General features: G+C 45.0%; 1 pseudogene; it reads left to right on the forward strand.

Moving 5' to 3' along the window:
* The first annotated feature begins 1,924 nt into the window (after window positions 1-1,924).
* On the forward strand, window positions 1,925-4,692 carry LOC132502111 (dipeptidase 2-like; annotated as a pseudogene).
* The last annotated feature ends 7,952 nt before the right edge of the window (window positions 4,693-12,644 follow it).

Below are 12,644 nucleotides of genomic sequence, written 5' to 3' on the forward strand. Positions count from 1 at the left end.
AATGCTGCAGTTAGCCAAAAAGGGCCTATGCGTTTTTCCTGAATATATTTAGTAAAAAACGCAGACGCCCTTTTTGGCCAACCAAGCAAGCGGGCAATGCAAATCAGCACTACAAAGAAGTCTCACTCACATCTGTCAAAAGGGCCATCCTGGAAAAGTGTAAAAACCAGAAATGCAGCACAAGCCATGGAGAAAAGGGAGCCTTGTTACGCTGATAGGCGGGATGTAAAATGCCAACGGCCACTCTGGAGAAGTGTATGGTGTTTCCTAAAACATCTAAAAAACAGAGCTACAGTGCATAGGGCACTTCCACTCATGGGCGTATATATTCGGAAAACCAAAAATCGACAGGACACAGGCACCCCAAAACTTAGGGCTGCTCAGTTTACAAGGACCTCGACTCGGGTACACCTTAAATATCCCAGGAAACAAAAAAATGGGTAAACAAATTGTGGTATTTATGTACAATGGAATATCACTCAGCCATGAAATCAATGTCCTAAGGCTAGTAGCAGCATAATGAGTGATTTAGGTACGATGATACTAAGAGAAATAAGTCACACAGGTAACGAAACTTATATCACCTATAGACGGAAAGTAAAAATCTCTACACGTAAACTGAATTACAAAACAGAACGGAGTCACACATTTAGAAAACACACTATGGCTGCTTACGGGGAAAGATGAGGTGGGGTGATGCAAAAAACAAGAGTTTGAAATTAGCACAGATACCGTTCCATCAACCAAATATATAATAGACAAGACCTACTCATTGCTCAGTGAGCAGGGCTCAACACACCCTATTCACCGCAGAAGAATATATCTGCGTAGTAGGAATCTTTAAAAAAGTATTTATTGATATTTCTCAGTAAGTGAATATAGTGGGTGTAAAGGGGCACAAACACAGCATTGAAAATCAGCTAAACCCCATTATAAATATAAATTACAAAAGAAAAAAGAAAAAAAAGATAGTGAAAGAGAAATTCTTACAAAATTCGTTCAGGAGCTGTGATGCAACCTGGATTGACCACATGTAGACCCACAGCTGGAAGAGACATAAGGCTGGACACTCTTGGGTCCGACAGGATTGGTGAGGTTGGGTGAGCAAATGCAGACCCTTTAAAGTAATACTGTGTGCTACCCATTCCATGGGTCCCAAATCTCCAGGTTCAAGGGAATCTTCCTACAGCTAAAACATGCATGGGAAACCCAGAGGATGGTACACCCAGTGATCGGGAAAGGTTTCTAAAATGCACGTTATTTTTCATCTCCTGGTGCTCGGGTTTGCCATTCCAGCCGCTTTACTATCAATCTCCCCACTTGGAGAATCAGCACCTTTAACCTCCTGTTTCGTACAGTTTGCAAATTGTCCAGAGGATGAACGGGGAGAGGGGGAACCAATGAGAGACCAGCTCTAGGTGTTTGGACAGGCACATGTCACTCTAATTTCCAATCAAGAATAAGAATTAACCAAAGGCTCAGCCTGCCCCCCGGAACCAGAATAGGGCCTGAAGCAATCCTGAGGTTTTGCAGCCAGCTCACAAAAAAGCGAGTTGAAAGATGGAGCTCAGGGGCACTGCAATTCACAAACCTGTAGAGTTATAAAGGACAACTATCGTCCAAAAATATATTGAGGGAAGGCAACGAAGAGGATTTGAAAGCAAGGCAGAATTGTAGGAAACAGTTTTTAAGAGGTAGATTGGAGTCGCCTTTAAAGCAAGTGAAAAGAGACAGAACTTCGACAATGATGCAGTTGACCAAAAAGGGCGTATGTATTTTTTTCCTGAATATAGTCAAGACTGAGTCCCCAGAAGGGCCTTCCTACTGCCAGGCACAGCCCAGTTTGGGTCCCTCCTCTTGCATCAGGGAGTTGCAGGTGTAGACGGTTCGAAAGAACCTCTTTCTAGGCTCTTGTAGCAAAGTCATGGCCACCAGTCAGACTGCCTCCTGGCCATCTGGCAGGGCACAGAGCACATCTAAGGGTATCCACCCCTTCTACAGCAATGTCAGTCGGCTCACCGGCTTGGCAAGGTAAGTACCCGGGTTCCATACCCTGCCCCACATGAATATACAGCCCCGCCTGTTCCCTACAGATAAATGCACACAAGATAAATGCAGCCCTGATGCCTTCTCCCCATCCTGTCCCTGTAGAAGGTGGTGGCAGAAATGAACCGCCTGGCCATGATGGTGGACTTGTCCCATGTCTCGGATGCTGTGGCACGGCGAGCCCTGCAAGTGTCACAGGCACCTGTCATCTTCTCCCACTCAGTGGCCTGGGGGGTGTGCAAGAACTCTCGGAATGTTCCTGATGATATCCTGCAGCTTCTCGTGAGAGACTGCCCTGGCCCTAATCCCTAAAGCAAGAGGTTCAAACCAGGAGCCCTTGAACCTGAGCCTCTTCTCCCTCCATTTCCTCAAACGCCAGGTTAAATATCTTCTGCCCCCAAAACCCACGGTCCACAGCCCCTGAACTCTTGAGCCCTAGGTGGGGGTCTAGGTGGTAAGATACTCCTCCAAACCCGGAAACCCAGGGCCAAGACACCACCCAGACCAGGGCTGCGGCTCCTCTATTCACACAAACCCAGAGAGGAGACGACTCTGACCTCAAAGCCAGGGCTGAACACCTTTCTCACAGGGGCCGAGAGAGTGAACAGGCAGGTGGCTGTGCTGGGAGCCAAGCTGACTGTCCACCGGTCCGCCCCTGCAGAAGAAGAACGGTGGCATCGTGATGGTGTCCTTGTCCGTGCGGGTGCTGCAGTGCAACCCGTTAGCCAACATGTCTACTGGGGCAGGTGAGCCCCACCCTGGGCTCTCTGAAAACTCTGATTTGGAGCTGAAGCTGGGTCCAAATTTGGAGAGGACTTCAGAAGAGCCCCAGTGGTTTGACCCACCTGTTGGCAATAGGTACAGCTCCCAAAAACCCAATAATGGACGGTACACAGCACCTTGGTGCCATGTGGAACTGGAGCCATGGAATCAAAACTGTGATAATGATGGGTATCAGGGAGGCTGTCAGACACAGAGCCCGGGTGCTACCCATCTGTGCCTCTGCAGGGGCTCCTAAAGCACACTGCCCCTACCTCTGGCCAAGGGACTGGACAGCTCCTTAGGTCTCTGGGGCCTTCATCAGTTGTACTCTTGTTGCTCTCTCACCCTCCACACCCGGGGAAAGGAGCCCCCACAGGTTCTCAAGGAGACTGGGAGGCAGGGTGAATCTTGGGTGGGAAATGGCCCAAATAGGGGGCTCTGGGGTCCACTCCAAATCTGAAGTCCAGTTCTAGAGCCAGCTGGGATCACTTCAGATCAAACCTCAGGGCCCTCTAGTTGGTACTCTCGGTGCCAGGCCATGAAGGAACTGGCCTGTTTGGCCTACAGGCTGCAAAAAGGGGAATCAACAGAGGTCAGTCATCACCCCACCCCTGCCCTGGAAGCCCCATACTGCTGACTTTCCATTCTTCAGATCACTTCGACCACATCAGGGCAGTCATTGGATGCAAGTTCATCGGGATTGGCGGAGATTATGACGGGGCTGGCCGGTGGGTGCTTCCCCGTGGCTTGTCTCGGGCTGGCTGGGCAGCAGTGGGGCTTTCACAGCCACTGTGCCCACCACACTGTGGTCCTCATGGCCTTGACCATAGCCTCAGGTGTGCTGGCCCAACTGGTATCTCCCCTCTCCCAGGGTCTGCTTCCTGGGCTCTCCTGTCTGTTTGACCCTACTCTAGGTCCTCATATTTGTCTAAAACACCACACAGAGCTCATGTGCCCAGCATCTGCGCCCATCCAGTGCCAGCAGACCAGACCCATGGCCTCTGAGCAGACTCTTAGCAAGGTCTGGGCTGGGCTGACCATCTTCTCTGCCTGCAGTTGGGTATGTGCATGCAGGGGGCTCAACCCAGTTCTTAAAAAGCTTTTCTTCTCTTTATAAATGGTGGCAAAAAGTGCATTCAGTGAAAGGCACAGATCTTAACAGTATAACTCAATGACTTTTGATGAATAGTCGAGGCGCTTTTGGGGTCTTCCTCTGAAGGATGAAGAGCAGGAGTGAATCATTTACTCTCTCCAAGTCTCCATTTTCCATATCTGACCAGGGCTGGGGTTCAGTGGACCCTGGACACATAGGGCTTTGGTTCTGACTCAGGACCAGGGAACAGGTCTGAGGCCCAAGAGCTGGCTGGCTGGCGGCCAAAAAGGTTCCCACAGGGGCTGGAGGACGTGTCCATATACCCGGTACTGATAGAGGAGTTGCTGGGGCATGGCTGGAGTGAGGAAGAGCTCTGGGGTGTGCTTCGAGGAAACGTGTGGTGGGTCTTCAGACAGGTGGAACAGGTATGCTGGGCTGGGCAAAAGAGTAGCTCTGAGCAGGCGGTCTGAGCAGGTGTCCGCGGGGGTGCTGTGAGAGGTGCTGCCCGCTGACTGCCACCTCCAGGTACGGGAGGAGAACGAGGGACAGAGTCGCTTGGAGGATGAGTTCCCAGATGAGCAGCTGGGCAGCTGGGCAGCTCTTGCTGCTCCGTCCTCCCACGTCTGCATCAGAGAGAGGATCTGGCTCCAGACCAGAAACTAACCAGAGCTGTGGTTCGTGGGAATCCCATGTTGTCACCTAAGTGGTCATTCTCAAAATCTTGCCCCCACATGGGCCCAGGCCTCACAGTTGTTGTCGCCTTCCCAGTCCTCATTGTTTGGCTCTGGTGATCCAGTTAATCCTGCCAGATGTCACTTTGGCAGCCACAGATGTCCCACAAAGTTTCCTTGCATACGAGCACAAACATTTCCTGAAAATAACTGTTTTAGAAATGGAATCAGCATGAGTGTCCGTCTCCGTGGTGGGGTCTGTGGTGCAGGCTCCCGATACTGGGGTTTGGTGGGGGACCCTGCAGTTTAGACACCGGATACTAAAGGAAGACCTGTTGGCAGTGGCCTGAGGAAACCCAGGTGGCTTGCCTCAGCACTGGAATAAGACAGTGGGTGGCTCTGGCTGCGGGAGGGTGGACCTTACTCGGTTCCCTCTGTGTAGCTCACCTCCATCCACATCCTGACCCACTGAGTACCACCTGGGGATCTTTCAGGGAATTCTGGTTCAGATGCCCAAGAAGAGAACATGCCTAGATCACAAATGATCTTTGTACCTATTTGGACAGAGCCCAGAATCTCAGGCTACTTAATGAGCCATGGACCTCCAATGGCTAGACTGCTCTGGATGTGGACACACCTCCTCCCCTGTTCCTCAGGGACTTCCTCTCTAGTCGGTTCAGGCTACTTAGACAACCACCCGATCTTCCCCCAGTTCATTAATGATAATAGAAACTGCACTAATTATAGCCAAAATTGAGTTAATACATTGAGTTAATAATGAGAGGTAGGGCTTCCCTGGGGGCGCAGTGGTTAAGAATCCACCTGCCAATGCCGGGGACACGGGTTTGAGCCCTGCTCCGGGAAGATCCAACATGCCGAGGAGCAACTATGCCCGTGCAGCACAACTGCTGAGCCTGCGCTCTACAGCCCGTGTGCCACAACTACTGAGGCCACGTGCCACAACGACTGAGCTCACATGTCACAACTACTGAAGCCCACGCGCCTAGAGCCGGTGCTCCGCAACAAGAGAAGCCACCACAATGAGAAGCCTGCGCACCGCAACGAGGAGGAGCCCCCGCTCACTGCAACTAGAGAGCCCACGTGCAGCAACGAAGACCCAACACAGCCAAAAATAAACAAACAAATAAATAAATAAAATGAAAAGAGAAAAAAGATACAATATAGTATTGTTAACCATAGTTGCCATGCTGTACATTACATCCCAGAATGTATCTGTCTTGTAACTGGAAGTTTGTATCCTCTGACCATCCTCACGCATTTCCCCCCCACCTCATCCCCATAGGTTAAAATTTTAAATAGAGAAGCCCAGATAAGCTTCAATGAGAAGATGACATCTGAGCAGAGATTTGAGTTAGCCAAGTTGGTATCTAGTGGAAGAGTGCACAGGAGAGGAAAGGGCCAGTGCAAAGACCCTGGGGCAGGAGCTTGTCTGGTGTGTTAGAAGAACAGGAAGGAGGCCACTGTGGTTGCAACACAGAAAGGAGAAGAGGGTAACGGAAGTCAGATACACAATGGATGGAGAGCAGTGAGCAGGTAGGACACAGTGGTCAGACCCTGAATGGCCTTGTAGGACGCTCTGCGGGCTGTGTTAGCTCTTCACGATAGGAGCCAGTGAAGGGTTTTAAGGAGAGGAGTGGCATGACTGATCACATTCCCCATGATCACGGTGACTGCTGTATGAAAAACAGACTGTGGGGGCCACGGTAGACACTGGCAGATCATTAGAAGGCTCTTCAGTCACCCATGTCAGAGATGATGGTGGCTCAGGATGGAGAGATAGTAGGGGAGGTGGTGAGAAGTGGTCACATTCTAAAAATATTTTGAAGGTAGAGCAATGGGAGTAAAATGAAGAAAATCAAAATCCCATGTCCCAGAGATAACCGTTAATTTATTTATTCTAAGCAAACACGGTCCCCTCTAAAAACCACAAAGCTTGCCAAGGATGCTCTTCTCAGAGGTACTACCTTTTTACTCCTCAGCCTACTCTGGCCTGACCTCCCCCTCTGCCAATCTCGCAAAACTGCTCTGATTAAAGTCACCAATTACCTCGAAGTGGCTCAATCTACGAGACACTGACCTGTCCTCAATCTTGTTCTGCTAGCAGCACATGGCATGGTGGAGCCTCCCCTCTTGCTTGATCTCTCTCCTCCCTGGGTTCGTCGATTGCACACTCTCCCAGTTTTCTTCTCTACCCCTGCTTTTCAGTCTCTTTTGCTGGTTTCACCTCCTGCCCTCACATGTTGAGGTTGCTCCTCAGTCGTGGGCCCTCTTCCCTTCTAATTTCACACATCCTCCCTCACAAATTTATTCACTCCCATGGTTTAAAATATTGGCCATGATCATCTCCAAAGGCATCCCAACCTCACACCAACTGCTCAAAACACATCCCCACTCGGATGTCATAAGGGCACCTCCTAGTCCACATGTAGAAAACAAAGCCTTGATCTCCCCTCCTAAGCCTTGTCCTCTGTCTCCAATTATTTATTCAGAAGACACTTACTGAGCCCCTAAGATATGCCAAGCACTGGAAGGCACTAGAGATAAAATGATGAGGCAGGAGGGAAAGGTTCAATAGAACAGAGGGTTATAGAAAGGGAACTTACAAATATGTGTGAAATTAAAACTGTGCATGGTGCTATGACGGAGCAGTTACGTAAGGCTGTGGGAGTCTAGGTCAGCAGGGAACAGACTGATGGGGGGTGAGGAGGGCCTCCCTTAAGAAATAATCTCTGGGGACTTCCCTGGTGGCGCAGCGGTTCAGAATCCGCCAGCCAGCACTATTTACAATAGCCAGGACGTGGAAGCAACCTAAGTGTCCATCGACAGACGAATAGATAAAGAAGATGTGGCACATACATACAATGGAATATTACTCAGCCATAAAAAGAAGCGAAACTGAGTTACTTGTAGTGAGGTGGATAGACCTAGAGTCTGTCATACAGAGTGAAGTAAGTCAGAAAGAGAAAGGCAAATACCATATAATATCATTTACATGTGGAATCGAAAACAGGACACAAATGAACATGTCAGCAAAACAGAAACAAACACACAGATATAGAAAACAGAGTTGTGGTTGCCAAGGAGAGAGTGATGGAAAGGTTGGGAGTTTCGGAATAGCAGAAGCAAACTATTCTCCATAGGATGGACAAGCCACAAAGACCTACTGTACAGCAGAGGAAACTATATTCAGTATCCTGTGATAAACCATAATGGAAAAGTATATATATATATATATATATATATATATATATATATATATATATATATATATAACTGAATCACTTTGCTGCACAGAAGAAATTAATACAATAATGTATAAAGGCTGCAGAGGGTGTGGAGAAAAGGCAACCCTCCTGCACTGTTGGTGGGAATGTAAACTGATACAGCCACTATGGAGAACAATATGGAGGTTCCTTAAAAGCTAAAAATAGAACTACCATATGACCCAGCAATCCCACTACTGGGCATATACCCGGAGAAAACCATAATTCAAAAAGATACATGTACCACAATGTTCACTGTAGCACTATTTACAATAGCCAGGACATAGAAGCAACCTAAATGTCCATCGACAGAAGAATACAGAAAGAAGATGTGGCCTATATATAAAATGGAGTATTACTCAGCCATAAAAAGGAACAAAATTGAGTTATTTGTAGTGAGGTGGATGGAACTAGAGTCTGTCATACAGAGTGAAGTACGTCAGAAAGAGAAAAACAAATACCGTATGTGAACACATATATATGGAATTCAGAAAAATGGTACTGACGAACCTAGTGACAGGGCAGGAATAAAGACACAGATGTAGAGAATGGACTTCAGGACACAGGGCTGAAGGGGAGACAGGGACGTAGTGAGAGAGTAGCACTGACATATATACACGACCAAATGTAAAAGAGCTAGTGGTAAGCTGCCACATAGCACAGGGAGATCAGCTCGGTGCTTTATGTCCCCCAGAGGGGTGGGATAGGGAGTCTGGGAGGGAGCCTCAAGATGGGGGGATATGGGGATATATGTATACATATAGGTGATTCACTTTGTTGTAAAGCAGAAACTAATACAGTGTTATAAAGCAATTATACTCTAATAAACATGTATTTTAAAATACCACAACGTTGTAAATCAACTACACTACAAAATATTTCTTAAGTGAAAAAGAGTTTTTGAATGTAAGTTTTATAGTGTGTGTGTACCACAGGTTCAATATATATGAATTATGTCAAATTGATTACATTGTTTTTCAAAATAAAGAGTTTTTGATATTCTACATCAGCTGCATAATATAAATGCAGAAAAACTATATTATTTTTTTCTAAAGTTCAGAAATACCCATTTTGCTCAATCGGTATACTATAAACCACTAACTGTTAAAAAGGGATTCGTGACCTCTTCCTTCCAAAGAAATATTTCTGCACTCACACAAGTTTAATAGAATGTTCCGTCATGAACTGGCTTCCCACCTTAGAGACACGAGATTTGCATCCTGAAATCTCTTTCTTGCAAAAATGTCCAATTAGTATCCTAGCATTACAGAAAAGAAATGTTTTCCAGATCTCAAATTACATACAACTTTATCAAGACATCATGTATGTTTTCTTTTTTCCACACACACAGACTGCATTTTATTTTTACAAGAGAAAAATCAACTGACACCAAGCATTGTAAATGGATGACCACAACAAAAGCAACAATGATTGTAATTCCCAAACACGAAACACACTCATACTATTGTCATAATATTGGCATTCAGTCCAGGAATCCTCCACCGTAACAGCTCCTTTATTTTGCAGTGAAAGACGTCATGGCTTTGTTTTGTTTTTTTGCGGTACGCGGGCCTATCACTGTTGTGGGCTCTCCCGTTGTGGAGCATAGGCTCTGGACGTGCAGGCTCAGCAGCCATGGCTCACGGGCCTAGCCGCTTCATGGCATGTGGGATCTTCCCGGACTGGGGCACGAACCCGTGTCCCCTGCATCGGCAGGCGGACTCTCAACCACTGCACCACCAGGGAAGCCCGACATCTATATATTGAAATTATCAGCACTCACCTGAGATCTTCAAAAATCAACAAAAACATAATTTTGTGCTCTCTTTCATTTATTCTGGTTCTAAGTGGTCATTTCTAAACGAAAGTATTTAAGCATGTTAACGTCATCTTATAACATCATATTTCAAATGACTACCTTCTCTCCAAAGATGCAATATGAGGAACTCATAAGTAGGCTCTCCAAAGTTTTACTCTCTGAATCGGTATTACACTTCTGCTGAAATTCACACTGTTCATTATTCTCTGAGAATATTCTTTTTCTTGTATGTCCATCTCACATGCTCTTTCATTTCATGAAGTTTTTTCCTACAATTTTATGCCTAGTTTATTTCTGAGAAAATGCATTATTCCAGATTGATATTTATAGACACAAAGACTTCTATATAATTCCCTGAGAGTTTCAAGAACTCCTTATTCTTTTTTTTTAAATACCTAGATTCTGAAGCTCTCCACAAAGCATTACTAAAATTGTATTTACATAAGTATCTATATATTAATCACACATTAATGCGTTTACAATTGTATTATGCTTTATTGCTAATTTTGGAGCATGAACGTAGCTGTCTTATTTACCAACCTCTTGGAAATCACTTTAATATTTGCACTTAGGACTTGAAAGAGAATGGGTAAATAAAAACCTGAAGAATATGCAAATACAATTTATATATTTCTCATAAAATTAGGTGATTATCTAACCTTTATCCAGAAAAAAGAAGAGCCCACATACTCTGCAGTCATGATACTCAAGAATGTGTGGTCTTCCAGCAGGAAAACATGCAGTAATCCACGTGGCAGAGTTTACCTGTGAGCAGCTGGGGTTAGTGTCCTATGTATTCCTTACATGCAACATATCAGGAGTGCCCAAAGGGAATTTGTCAGTTGTGGCAATAAGTATAATGAAGATTTGTAGCAGGTCATGCTCATATATTCAGCACAGGTACAATCAACATTTTGCTCAATTCTGGTAGATCTAAATCTGTATCTGTTACCTTGTCTTTAACGAGGAAATGTCAGCACTGACTTACCAAAAAAAAGTGTTTTGTTTGTTTGTTTTAATTACAGTCACGGTGAGTAAGACATAGCTCAGAACAGCTAATGTGACTTAGTGATTCTCTCATCAGGAAATAGTTTCTACTTCCCTGTTTATTCTCCACATCCTGTAGTAAGTTAAGTTTCAGTGAAAGATAAATCTACAGGGCGAAAAGAAAAGAAAACTTACATGTGTTGATAAGATCATTCTGACAGGTTTTACCATGTATGTCAGTGTTTCTGGTGATGGACACAAGCTAGAGCTCCCTACTCTGACATTTTCACTGATGTCATTCCCCTTGATCCTCAATTTGAAAGTGGATAAAAATGTTTTCTATGTTTTCTTCTTTAAGAAATTAAATAAAGAATGCTGTCTAGACATGATCCTCTAATGACTTTCAGTCAGTGGTCATCAAGAGAAGCACAGAATCTCATCCCCACAGAAGGGTGACATTCAGTCAGGTAAGAAAATTCTCCCCAAAATCAGAGCTTCATCTTTAACACTCAATCAAAGGCTTCCACAGGTTCTTCATCGCTCTGCACTCAGCCTTACCATGTGGGATTGGCTCTGAGAATCTCACACCAGATGACTGACAAACATGTCATAGTACACTGATCTCGTACCGGATCCTGCCTCTCTTAATGATCTCCCTCAGGGACATTGCAATATTCTAGGATATTTCCTGGAGCCCTCTACTGTATACAGGTACACTTCCAAGTAGAAACAGAAGCTTTGATTCTCCCTGGGACCCCTGCTCTGTCCAACCAACCTCTCTAGAAATATGATGTTCTAATCTCTCCTGATTAGAACATTGCACGGTCTCTCCCTGTGCTAATTTAGTAAAGGTAAAAGAGAAACAAGAAAGGGCAAACTATGCAGGGAGCAATATATAAGATTCCTTTACTTAATGTATTTATCTGATATACACGAACATTGAGAAATATACATTCATTTCATAATGGTCAAGAAAAGAGGAGGAGGAACCTCCATGCCAACAGTATATATAAAGTGGAATCAATCTTGCAAAAGCTCCAGCTAAAGCTTAGCTATGAGGTACTAACTCTTCTCATAAAGAAGCAATAGTTCTCCATCATTTGAAGCACACTGAGGACTCAGACAGCTGGATGCTGAAGGTGTAGTCTCCTCACTCGAATTCTGTACCTGCATCACAGAGCAATGAAATATTCCCAAAGAATTATTAAGGATGAGGTGGGGAGCCAAAATAAAAAAGATGAATCCACAGTCTGCCCTACCATCCGTTCTGCTGGATATCACCACCATCTTGGCCCAGTATGACCTTCCCACTTTTCTCTGGGCCTCCCTACTTCCCACCTCCAACCTCTCATTATATCTTACCTACACTTGGAAACGACTCTAGTTTTTCCATTGATCTTCATCAACAAGCAATCCAAATAGCAACTGTGTATATAACTCCTTAGAAACCTCAGGTCTGACTCAGTAATACATGACCTTCGAAGTCAAAAGTTTTCCTAATTCCCTTTATTATTATTTTTTCCAATTTCCATGTACTTACACTCTCAGGACCTCCACTGTTCTCAGGTTCGTCTTCCCTGCAAAATCTGCCAACCTAGACATAGACTTAAGTACCACCCTCTAATTATCTCCTAGGGAATCCAGTTTTTAAAAAAGCCTCAGCAAGCCTTATGGACTTTAGTAAAGACTCTTTAAGATAACCCAGGGGAGATAGCAGTACACCCACAGATATCTAGTTAATACACCCTCAGAGTAATTTTTTTTTCTTTTTTATAAAGTCTCTTCTGTCCAGTGAAGACTCTCGCCTCTTCTTCAACATATGCAGTGTCTCACCCTTCTGATTACTCTCTGCTCTATCCCAGGTCCACTCCCTTTCCTGATATTACATTCTTTCCCAATTTTGTATATTGGTAAAATCAAATAACATAAAATATAACATGTTAGTTATTATAAAGTGCACCATTCAGTGATATTAAATACAT

Source organism: Mesoplodon densirostris, chromosome 14, assembly GCF_025265405.1.
Source record: "Mesoplodon densirostris isolate mMesDen1 chromosome 14, mMesDen1 primary haplotype, whole genome shotgun sequence".
Classification (NCBI taxonomy): domain Eukaryota; kingdom Metazoa; phylum Chordata; class Mammalia; order Artiodactyla; family Ziphiidae; genus Mesoplodon; species Mesoplodon densirostris.